The sequence below is a fragment of the Carlito syrichta genome, unplaced genomic scaffold (assembly GCF_000164805.1).
Source record: "Carlito syrichta isolate Samal-C Ts95f unplaced genomic scaffold, Tarsius_syrichta-2.0.1 Scaffold301890, whole genome shotgun sequence".
Taxonomy (NCBI): Eukaryota; Metazoa; Chordata; class Mammalia; order Primates; family Tarsiidae; genus Carlito; species Carlito syrichta.
In genome coordinates this window covers 523,662-533,541 of record NW_007245986.1, presented here as the reverse complement: position 1 = coordinate 533,541, position 9,880 = coordinate 523,662, and the positions used below count along the sequence as shown (strand labels likewise).

The window sequence follows — 9,880 nt, the reverse complement described above, 5'->3', positions numbered from 1 at the left end:
CGGGCTCAGGCAATCCACTCACCTCAGCCTCCCAAAGCGCGGGATTACAGGCTGAGCCACCGAGCCCGGCTCCCTGGGTGATTGTTAATTTGCGCATTATTCCAGTTCACGGGAAGAAAAAATGGAATCCTGTATGGACCTCAGTTCTCCAAAAGGATGTTCAGCATTTACTTCCCATTGTGAAAGGAATGCAGACACCTTTCCTTTAACCAGATTTGAGACACCTGAGCATCGATATTTTCTATAATGTTCCCTCTGAAATAGTTAGGGCTTCCTAATTTGTGGCAGGTGTATTTAAAGGGCGAGGCCTTAGGATTAGGGTTAATCGATGGTTTATGAGAGCTTTACTTGCCTTTGTTCACGTTGGCGGGTCTCATTACATGAATCCGAGGGTACTCTAGCCCCTCCCTTGGAGTAGGGGCGGATTCCAAGTAGTTAGGGGATCAGCGCTGATTACCTGCAACGCCTTCTTTCTTGTATTAAACTTCCGTAGTTTGTTGCATCTAACCGCATTAGGGAAGGCTGTTAATGGTTCTCTTTGGACACTAGGGCACAACTCTGGCGAGAAACACATCCAGATAGCCTCAGGCGTATATATACTGTTTTGTCAAACCTGGGGTGGGGGTTGAAGGGGGAAGGGGAGGATAAGGGCGGTGCGCATGGTATTTGAGAGGTTAGATGGGGAGCCGCGGCGCCGAGTGGCGGTGCTCGAATGTACAGTAATTGAGAAGACCTGACTTTGGGGAAGCGGAATCGCGCACTCGCAAGGCTTGGGTGGAGTGGGGGTAGGGGAGCGGTAGAGGGTCGTAAGGGGAAAGACTCGCATGCTTTAAATAAGCGCAGAATTGCCGGGAGCTGGCAACTGCGCTTGAGAAGATGCGCATGCGTATTTGGGACACCATCGTGACGGTTGGTTTCAGCGCGGGGGGGGGGGCAAGGCGCGCATGCGTATTTCAGACGGCGTGACGGAGTGGGGGGAGGTGCGCAGCGTTCGTGTAGTTAAGGTTGCAAAATGGCGAGGGGTTAGGTAAGTTGTCTTTGCTTGGCCATCCTGGGCTAGCAGAACCTGCAGAGTAGCAGATCTACCTTTCTAGGTGGGCGAAGGGATCAGCCTGAGTTGGAATTGTCCTTGGTTGCGGCCAAATCCACTAGAAATTAACACAGAATCTTAGCCTCTCACAGACCTATCGATAAATGGATTTAAAAATGCGGAGGCGATAATGACTACTCTACATAGGTTTTTAGGAAATATGTAAAAGGGAGCACTTGGAGACCGGTCACATTTGTGCAGTACACATTTGGAGGTTTTTCTGTCTGGTTTGGGCCGATCTTGGGCCGCCGTACTTGGCTCTGGATAGTCATCCCTTCAGAGTAGCGAAACACAAGTGGTTGCTGTGTGAGAATCTCCTGTTGTGTTGGCCATAAGCCCTTGATTTTCTCCCCTTGAGAACTTAGGCATGAGGATCTGGATGTGTTTCCAAATGCTTGTTACACTTTGGTTTAAGTCTGGAATTTGGGCCAGTGGTTGCCTGGGACTCATACTGTCGTGGAAAGAGTGAAAAGTAGTTGATGGTAATGGTGGTATGAAGGTGACCGGGACTCTAAATTATTATCATTTTTTTTTTTAGAACTTTTAGCACTTTTGCCTAGGGAAGATTGGAGTTTCTTTTCTTTCTTAGGCAGCTGTACTGTCGTGGCTCTCTGAGGGCTGCCAGTAAGGATCCATTGTTAGTCACTAAAACTAGTAACTTAGCACTTAGAACTATATATATATATATATATAGTAGAAAGGGCACAGGATTTATAAGTGATGAGACACATCTTTTCCAGTGATCCTAGCTGTGATCTCATACCGGTCCTTTTCCTTCCCTGGGTCTATTTTTCTATCTGTAGTAATGATAATCATAGTTAAACGTCTGTAGCACTTACTGTGTGAGGTTACTAGTCCGCTTGCTTTGACTTACACGCCTTAACTCACTAGCACTCGACAGGCTTATGAAATAGCAGTACTATTCAGTTCTTACAAATGAGAAATTTGAAGGACATTTATTTGTTTACAGCCAGTTGGCCGAGACTGGATTTTATCCAGGTACTAAATGGGTCTAGAATCCTGTGCTCTTAAGCATTATGTTTTGGCCTCTAAAATAAGGGGGCAAATTTAAAGGACCCTTCTTTTTAATTATTTCAAATTTTGTTTGTAACTAATCTAAGCCATTTAAGATACAAGACCTGTTTACTGCTTTTGACTGTGCATAGTACGGGTTACATATCCAGTCAACAAAAGGTAATGAATTGTTGATTTGCTTCTTAGTGGGGTGGCTATCCTTAACTACCCTAGTCTTCAGTGCTTTTTGTTCTGCAGAGGGTCTAAAATGGCCGACTGCAGCAGGCTGGACACACCCATCTTGTTTTGCCTGATTTGCAACCTGGTCCTAAGCTTTGAGGCAACCAGTCTTTTGCAACAGAGATTTTTTTGGATTTTACCAATTATTAATATTTTGGTGTGTTGGTCCAAGTGTACAATAATAAAGGAAAGGTTAGTGCCTTTTTTCTTGTAATAAAAGGTTGAAAATACATGTATTTTATTTGGTTAGGATACATTCTTTGAAGTGGAATCACTACATCAAAGGGTATTATATATTCAATACATATTGCCAAATTTCTTCCCAAAAAGATTGTACCAATTTTTACACAAGCACTGAATATTTTTTAAAATTATATTTTACTTTTCAATTCTTTTTAGAGAATTTGGATTCTTTTTCCTCCATGTTTTCTCAGCAGTTTTATTTCTTTCATGTGATGATAGTTCATATCTTATACAGATTTATCTCTTGAAGTTTTAGTTCAGTGATTATTATCTACGTGAATGTGTTCTGTAAATAAAGACTGATAGTCAGATTTTTGAAATGCTATAAATACCTACTCCAGGTTATTGTTTGCTTTTTTATTTTTGTTTTTAAATTTTTGGTTAGTAGAGATTTGAAAACATGGCAAATCTATCTTGTTTTGTAATTTTTCTTCCGTTTGAATTTGAATAGCTCCTCAATCTAGAAATTTGGTAAATATTCATTATAATTTTGAGGATAACCATCCAGTATGGGAGGAAAAAGATCCATAATTTCACCACCTAGAAATAACTAGTTTTAATAAATTTGTTCACTTTTCATTTTCTGCATTTTTCTATACAGTTGATTATATAATATGCACTATTTTATATTACGTTTTGTTTTTAACATGCATATTTCCATGTTAAACTTTCTTTGTTGTCATTTAATAGCTCCATGATATTCTGTTATATGGACGTGTTTTGCAAGTTTTCAGTATTTTAAATTATATAATGAAATGTCTTTTTATTTAGATATTATCTACTTTGGATAATTTCTCTATAGACTAAAATTCTAGAATTAGACTTATTTGTCAAACGGTTTGAACATTATAAACAGTTGCCATAATTGCTTTCTAAAAAATTATGTCAGTTTTTGTAACCGGTCATTTAGATACTTAAAATTTTTTTCCTAATTTCATACATAAAATAATACCTTTATTTTGTAGTATATTTCTCTGATTATTGGTGGGGCTGGACTTTCTGATCTTAATTATTAGCTCTTTTGTGAATTACTCACTTTGGGTCTGAATGTTGTTTATGAAAATTGACAAATGTCATTTGTTGCAGATACACTCCTAGTAATATTTGTTGCCATTAAGTCTGAAGAAATGTTTCGGATTCCAAAGACAACTGCTGTGTGACTACATGTCAGGTCTTGGTAGCCGTTCTGAGATATCATTTGTGTGACCTTTAAATAGAAAGCCATTTCTTGTTATCTAAGAGGAAAGCACTTTTGAGTACTGTACAACAGTCGTGCCTCCTTCCTGGCTTCGGATGTGGGGAGAAGACGTGACAACATTTTGTTCCTAATAAGAAACCAATTTAAACCGGGCTTGGTGGCTCAGCCTGTAATCCCATGCCTTTGGGAGGCTGAGGTGAGTGGATTGCCTGAGCCCGCGGGTTCGAGACCCGCCTGGCAACTTGGTGAGACCTCATCTCTGCCATAAATCAAAAATTAGCTGGGCGTGGTAGCGCGCGTCTGTGATTCCAGCTACTTGGAAGGCTGAGGCGGAAGGATCGCTGGAGCCCAGCAGGTCGAGGCTGCGGTGGTGGGAGCAGCCACTGTACTCCAGTCTGGCAGACAGAGTGAGACTCCAACTCAAAAAAAAAAACAAAAAAAAAGAAACCAATTTAAACATGAAACAAAACGGTTAGTCCCCTCTTTCCCATCCTTTCAGGGACTGTTCTTTAAATATTTCTGAGTGATCTGAGGGAGGATATGGGCAATATCCTCATATATGTGAAAAGTCCACTTTTTTTTTTTTTTTTTGAGTTGGAGTCTCACTCTGTCACCCAGACTGGAGTACTGTGGCACGGTCCCGGCCACCGCAGCCTCGACTTGCTGGGCTCCGGCGATCCTTCCACCTCAGCCTTCCAAGTAGCTGGAACTACAGGCATGCGCTACCATGCCTGGCTAATTTTTTGATTTATTGTAGAGATGAGGTTTTGCCAAATTGTTCAGGCGGGTCTCGAACCCATGGGCTCAGGCAATTCACTCACCTCAGCCTCCCAAAGCGCAGGATTACAGGCTGAAAAGTTCACATTTATAGATACTACTAAGTGCTTCCAGAATGTGAAATGCTAATAGTGCCGGGCTTGGTGGCTCAACCTGTAATCCCGCGCTTTCGGAGGCCGAGGTGAGTGGATTGCCTGAGCCCGCGGGTTCGAGACCCACCTGGGCAACTTGACGAAACCTCATCTCTACAGTAAATCAAAAAATGAGCCGGGTGTGGTAGCGTGCACCTGTAGTTCTAGCTACTTGGAAAGCTGAAGCGGAAGGATCGCCAGAGCCCAGCAGGTCGAGGCTGCAGTGGCCGGGAGGGGCCACTGCGTTCCAGTCTGGGTGACAGAGTGAGACCCCAACTCAAAAAAAAAAAAAAAGAAATGCTAATAGTAACAAATGGCAACACCTGGGAAGACCAGGTGGTTGGACTGATAATTGGCAGACTGGAACTGTGTAGTAAAGAGAAGTGTAGTAACTTTAGAGGGAAAATAGTATGTTAAGCTTATAAAATAACAGGGATCTCAGTGTAACTGCCAACAACTAATTGATATCATCAGCCTAATTTGTTGCTGCAGAGGCAAAAGGGCCATTAAAAACAGGACTTACTTAAAAAGGTATGAGACACAGAAAAATGCCATCCTATTTTTGTATAAAACCATCTGAACGAAATAACTATGTACAGTGATAAGGAGACTCTTATTTTATTTTATGTTTTTTTTTTGATTTGGAGTCTCACTCTGTTGCCCAGACTGGAGTGCAGTGGCTGCTTCTGGCCACTGCAGCCTTGACCTGCTGGGCTCCGGGGATCCTTCCGTCTCAGCCTTCCAAGTAACTGGAGCTACAGACACACGCTGCCACGCCCGGCTAATTTTTTGATTTATTGTAGAGATGAGGTCTCGCCAAGTTGCCCAGGTGGGTCTCGAACCCATGGGCTCAGGCAATTCGCTCACCTCGGTCTCCCAAAGCGCAGGATTACAGGCTGAGCCACCGAGCCTGGCTATCCACCCAATTTTGAAAAGGGAATAGAGTGTTACCTTTCTGTTTCGTTTTGCTTGTTTATAGAATATAGGTAGGTGAATGAGATATTTTCAAAAGTCTTGAGTCTAATTCTGGTTTCCTGAAACTGGGTCTGTTATTTCTGGTTCAGAGAATCTGTTTTGCTATGTTTACTAAATAAACCTTTCTAACTTATTTCTACTCCATGTGCTGTGTATTCGTCTATTTTGCATTTAATAATATTCTAACTTTCAGTGAAGGGGTAGGATTATTGGATTTGGAGGTGCCAAGTGAGCTGTTAGTTAATGCTTTTTAAAAAATCAAGTTATACTGGGTTAATCCAGTTAGTTGTAAGCTCCTATTTTTCTGCAATTTGCTAGCTGCAGATATTAAACCAAGTTCATGTGTATAGGAGGGTGGAGAGAGACATAAGCAAAAAGGAAAAAAAAAAGCTCATGTTTTAGAAGAGGGGTTAATAAGGTCCTTTATAGGAGGTCTGTACCTATCTTAAACACAGAGCCCTATTTTACATCATGCCAGTGTCTAGTTCCCAAATCCATCTATGATCAGGGGTTAGGGAGAGCCTGGATATTTGAAATAGCCGAAAAGCATTTAACCTTTGATTTCTACTGTTTGTTCATCCCTTTTCTTGATGTTACAGCCAGCAGTATCCTGGAGCAGCACCCCCTGGAAAGAAATTTTACATCGGCAATTATAATACAACCTGATAAGTGTTACAGCACTTATCAGATTGTATTGTAATTGTCTGTGTATATGCCTGTCTCTCTGTGTTATTAGTTAGACTGTGAGCTCCTTGAGGGCAGGGATAGTGTCTTCATCTACAGAGCCCAGCCTGGCACATTAGTAGGCCTCAGTAAATGTTTATTAGATGAATAAATGGATGACTCATCAACAAACATTTATTGTGTGCCTGCTAAAGTGATCTCCACAGGCTCAGGACTGTCAACTGTTTCTTCAAAAAGCATGTGGTCAGAAGCTTGATTTGTCTTTCTAGTTATGTATATATCTTCTCAAGAGTTTCTCATGAGACACTGCTGCTTCTGTGTTTGGATTTTAGTCCTTAGTATTGACAGATGTTTCTACTGTTTTTACTGCTGACACTTGTCTTCTTGGTGAGACCTGAGTGATGGCTGCTACATTGGGAGCCTCATCCTCACGGCCCAGTGTTTGTTAAATGGTTCCTGTTTGTAAGAACTCATTCTCCCTGAGTCATCCTCCAAATAGTAATCCTACATAGGACTCTGAATCCAGACCAGGGGTGGGGAAACTCTGTGGCCCCTGGGATGCCTGTTTTTGCAAATAAAGTTCTGTTGGAACACAGCCATGCTCATTTGTTGATGTTTAGTTTGGGGCCACCTTGATGCTACAGCTGCAGAGTTGAGTAGCTGTATTGGAGATGTCACCTGCAAAGGCTTTATAGAAAAAGATTGCTGAGGCTGTTCTGGATCATCACTTGACAGTGATGGTTTCACTCCCCACACCATTGACTAGAGCAGAAACTCATGTTTATTTACTTCATTTGTGTAAGTCTTTTTCCTGTTTTTTAATTAAGCCAGCTAGGACACATTTTTTTTTTTTTGAGTTGGAGTCTCACTCTGTTGCCCAGACTGGAGTGCAGTGGCTGCTCCTGGCCATCGCAGCCTCGACCTGCTGGGCTCCGGCGATCCTTCTGCCTCAGCCTTCCAAGTAGCTGGAACTACAGGCGCGCGCTACCACGCCTGGCTGATTTTTGATTTATTGTAAAGATGAGGTCTCGCTGCCCAGGCGCATCTCGAACCCGCAATCCACTCACCTCAGGCAATACACTCACCTCAGCCTCCCAAAGGCGCGAGATTACAGGCTGAGCCACCAAACCCGGCTAGGACACATTTTAAACTGGTAGTTTATAAGACTTCTCCCAGAGCCCTTGCGGTCAGTCACAACCTCAAGCTTTGAGCTTCTACTCTAGAAAGAACTTTTGTTATATTCTAACTTGAAGCACTTGGATATAGCATGCCTTGGTGCCTTCTCCCTTGCTCTCTTCCTAACTACACAGCTCTTTGCAATGAGGATATATATATATATATATATATATATAGGAAATGAATTAATGGGGGAGTAAGGCAGAAAGGTAAGCTGAGGCAAATACTAAGAGAATCCTAATGCGAATCTTTAAATGAGGAAAGGGGGTTTCTGAAATATTCATTTGTTCAGAGTTACACAGGTAGCGAGCCTGGACTTTGAAGACCAAGAGCTTAGAGAACTCCCTCTCATCTCCCCAGCCTTAAATGCACTGCCTGTGAGTACATTGTAATTCATTTCACTTCATTAAAAAGTTAGCTCCAGGCCATTCACTGTGGGTCAGCCTGTAATCCCAGCACTTTGGGAGGCCAAGGCCAGAGGATTGCCTGAGCCCAGGGGTTTAAGACCAGCATGGGCAACTTGGTGAGACCTCCTCTCTACAATAAATCAGAAAAATTAGCCGGGCGTGGTGGTGTGCATCTGCCGTTCCGGCTACTTGGGAGGCTGAGATGGAAGGATCGCCTAAACCCAGCAGGTCGAGGCTGTGGTGACTGTGAGTGTGACACTTTACTTTAGCCTGGGTGATAGAGTGAGACTCTGACTCAAAAGAAAGTTAGCTCCAAGTCAGATGGGAGTGCCAAGTCTAGAAAAACAAAATGAGCCGGGCTCGGTGGCTCCGCCAATAATCCCAGCACTTGGGAGGCCGAGGCAAGGGGAGTGGTTTGCCTGAGCGTGCGAGTTCAAGACCAGCTGAGGCAACTTGGCGAGACCTCATCTCTACAATAAATTAAAAAAAAAAATTAGCCGGGCACGATAGCGCTGCGTATAGTTCCAGCTACTTGGAAGGCTGAGGCAGGATTACCAGAGCCCAGCAGGTCAATGCTGGGTTGGCTGTGAGCGTGCCACTGAACTCCAGCCTGGGTTTCGGGAGTGAGACTCCCCTCCAACTCAAAAAAAAAATAAACAAAAAACAAAACAAAGAAAACAAAATGGAGGGAACATCAAATAGGCTCATTACAGTCTGGGTGTGGTGGCCTATACCTGTAATCTCAGTACTTTGGGAGGCCGAAGCAGGGGATTGCCTGAGCCTAGGCGTTCAGCCTGGGCAACACAGACCTTGCCTCTACAAAAAATACAAAAAATTAGCTGGGTGTGGTGGCGCTTGCATTTTATTTCATTTTGTTTTATTTATTTATTTTGTTTAGTTGGAGTCTCACTCTGTTGCCCAGGCTGGACACACTCTGTTGCCCAGGTAGTGGCACGCTCCTGGCCACTGCAGCCTTGACCTGCTAGGCTCCTACGATCCTTCTGCCTCAGCGTTCCGAGTAGCTGGAACTACAGGTGCGCGCTACCACACCCAGCTCATTTTTTGATTTATTGTAGAGACGAGGTCTCGCCAAATTACCTGGGTGGGTCTCAAACCTGCGGGCTCAGGCAATCCACTCGCTTTGGCCTCCCAGAGTGCTGGGATTATAGGCTGAGCCACTGAGCCCCGCTGGCACATGTGTTTTATCCCAGTTACTCCAGAGACTGACATGAAAAAATCGCCTGAGCTCAGGAGGTTGAAGCTGCAGTGAGCTGGGATTGTGTCACTGCATTCCAGCTTGGGCAGCATAGTGAGACCTGGACTCAAAAAAATAAAAATAAAGAAAGAAATAGGCTCATTGCATCAGATAGACCATTCTAGGAATATGATAAAAGGGAAGGCCTTACTGTCTTACTGTTCAACCTGCTTACCGGATTTTCCCCAACATTTTATTAAGAACATTTTCAAACTTACATGGGAAGGAAGATGAGGCCTGACTAGGCCAGCATCAATTGAGTACACTTGGTAAATTATATTAAGGAAAGGAACCTCAAGATACAAATCTACAAAGAAACTTACTGATAACAGCAGGCAGCTGCAAAGGCTGGATAGCCAGGCAGCTGTAAAACATTTGCTGTTGGTTCCACAGCCAACAAAGAAAGTAGTAAACTACTCACTGTTTGTTCTGATTTCCTGACAAACAAAAGGGCAGTCAACTAGTGCTGTTAAGTAAGTTTATCTTAAAGAAGCAAAATGCCACCATCAATCAGCTGCTTCACAAACCTCTGAAAATTTCCTTTCATGAACCACCCCCAAAGACAGTTCCCTGGTGGACACTGGACCCCTCTTAAAAAAAAAACCTTCGCTGGGCTCAGTGGCTCAGCCTGTAATCCCGTGCTTTGGGAGGCTGAGGTGAGTGGATTGCCTGAGCCTGTAGGTTCGAGAC

At 43.3% G+C, this 9,880-nt stretch overlaps 1 long non-coding RNA gene across 2 annotated transcripts in view; it reads left to right on the top strand.

Moving 5' to 3' along the window:
- The window catches only part of LOC103257899, a 17,365-nt gene that overhangs the window by 258 nt on the left and 7,227 nt on the right, over positions 1-9,880 (top strand). The gene's annotated exons all lie outside the window — the stretch shown is intronic.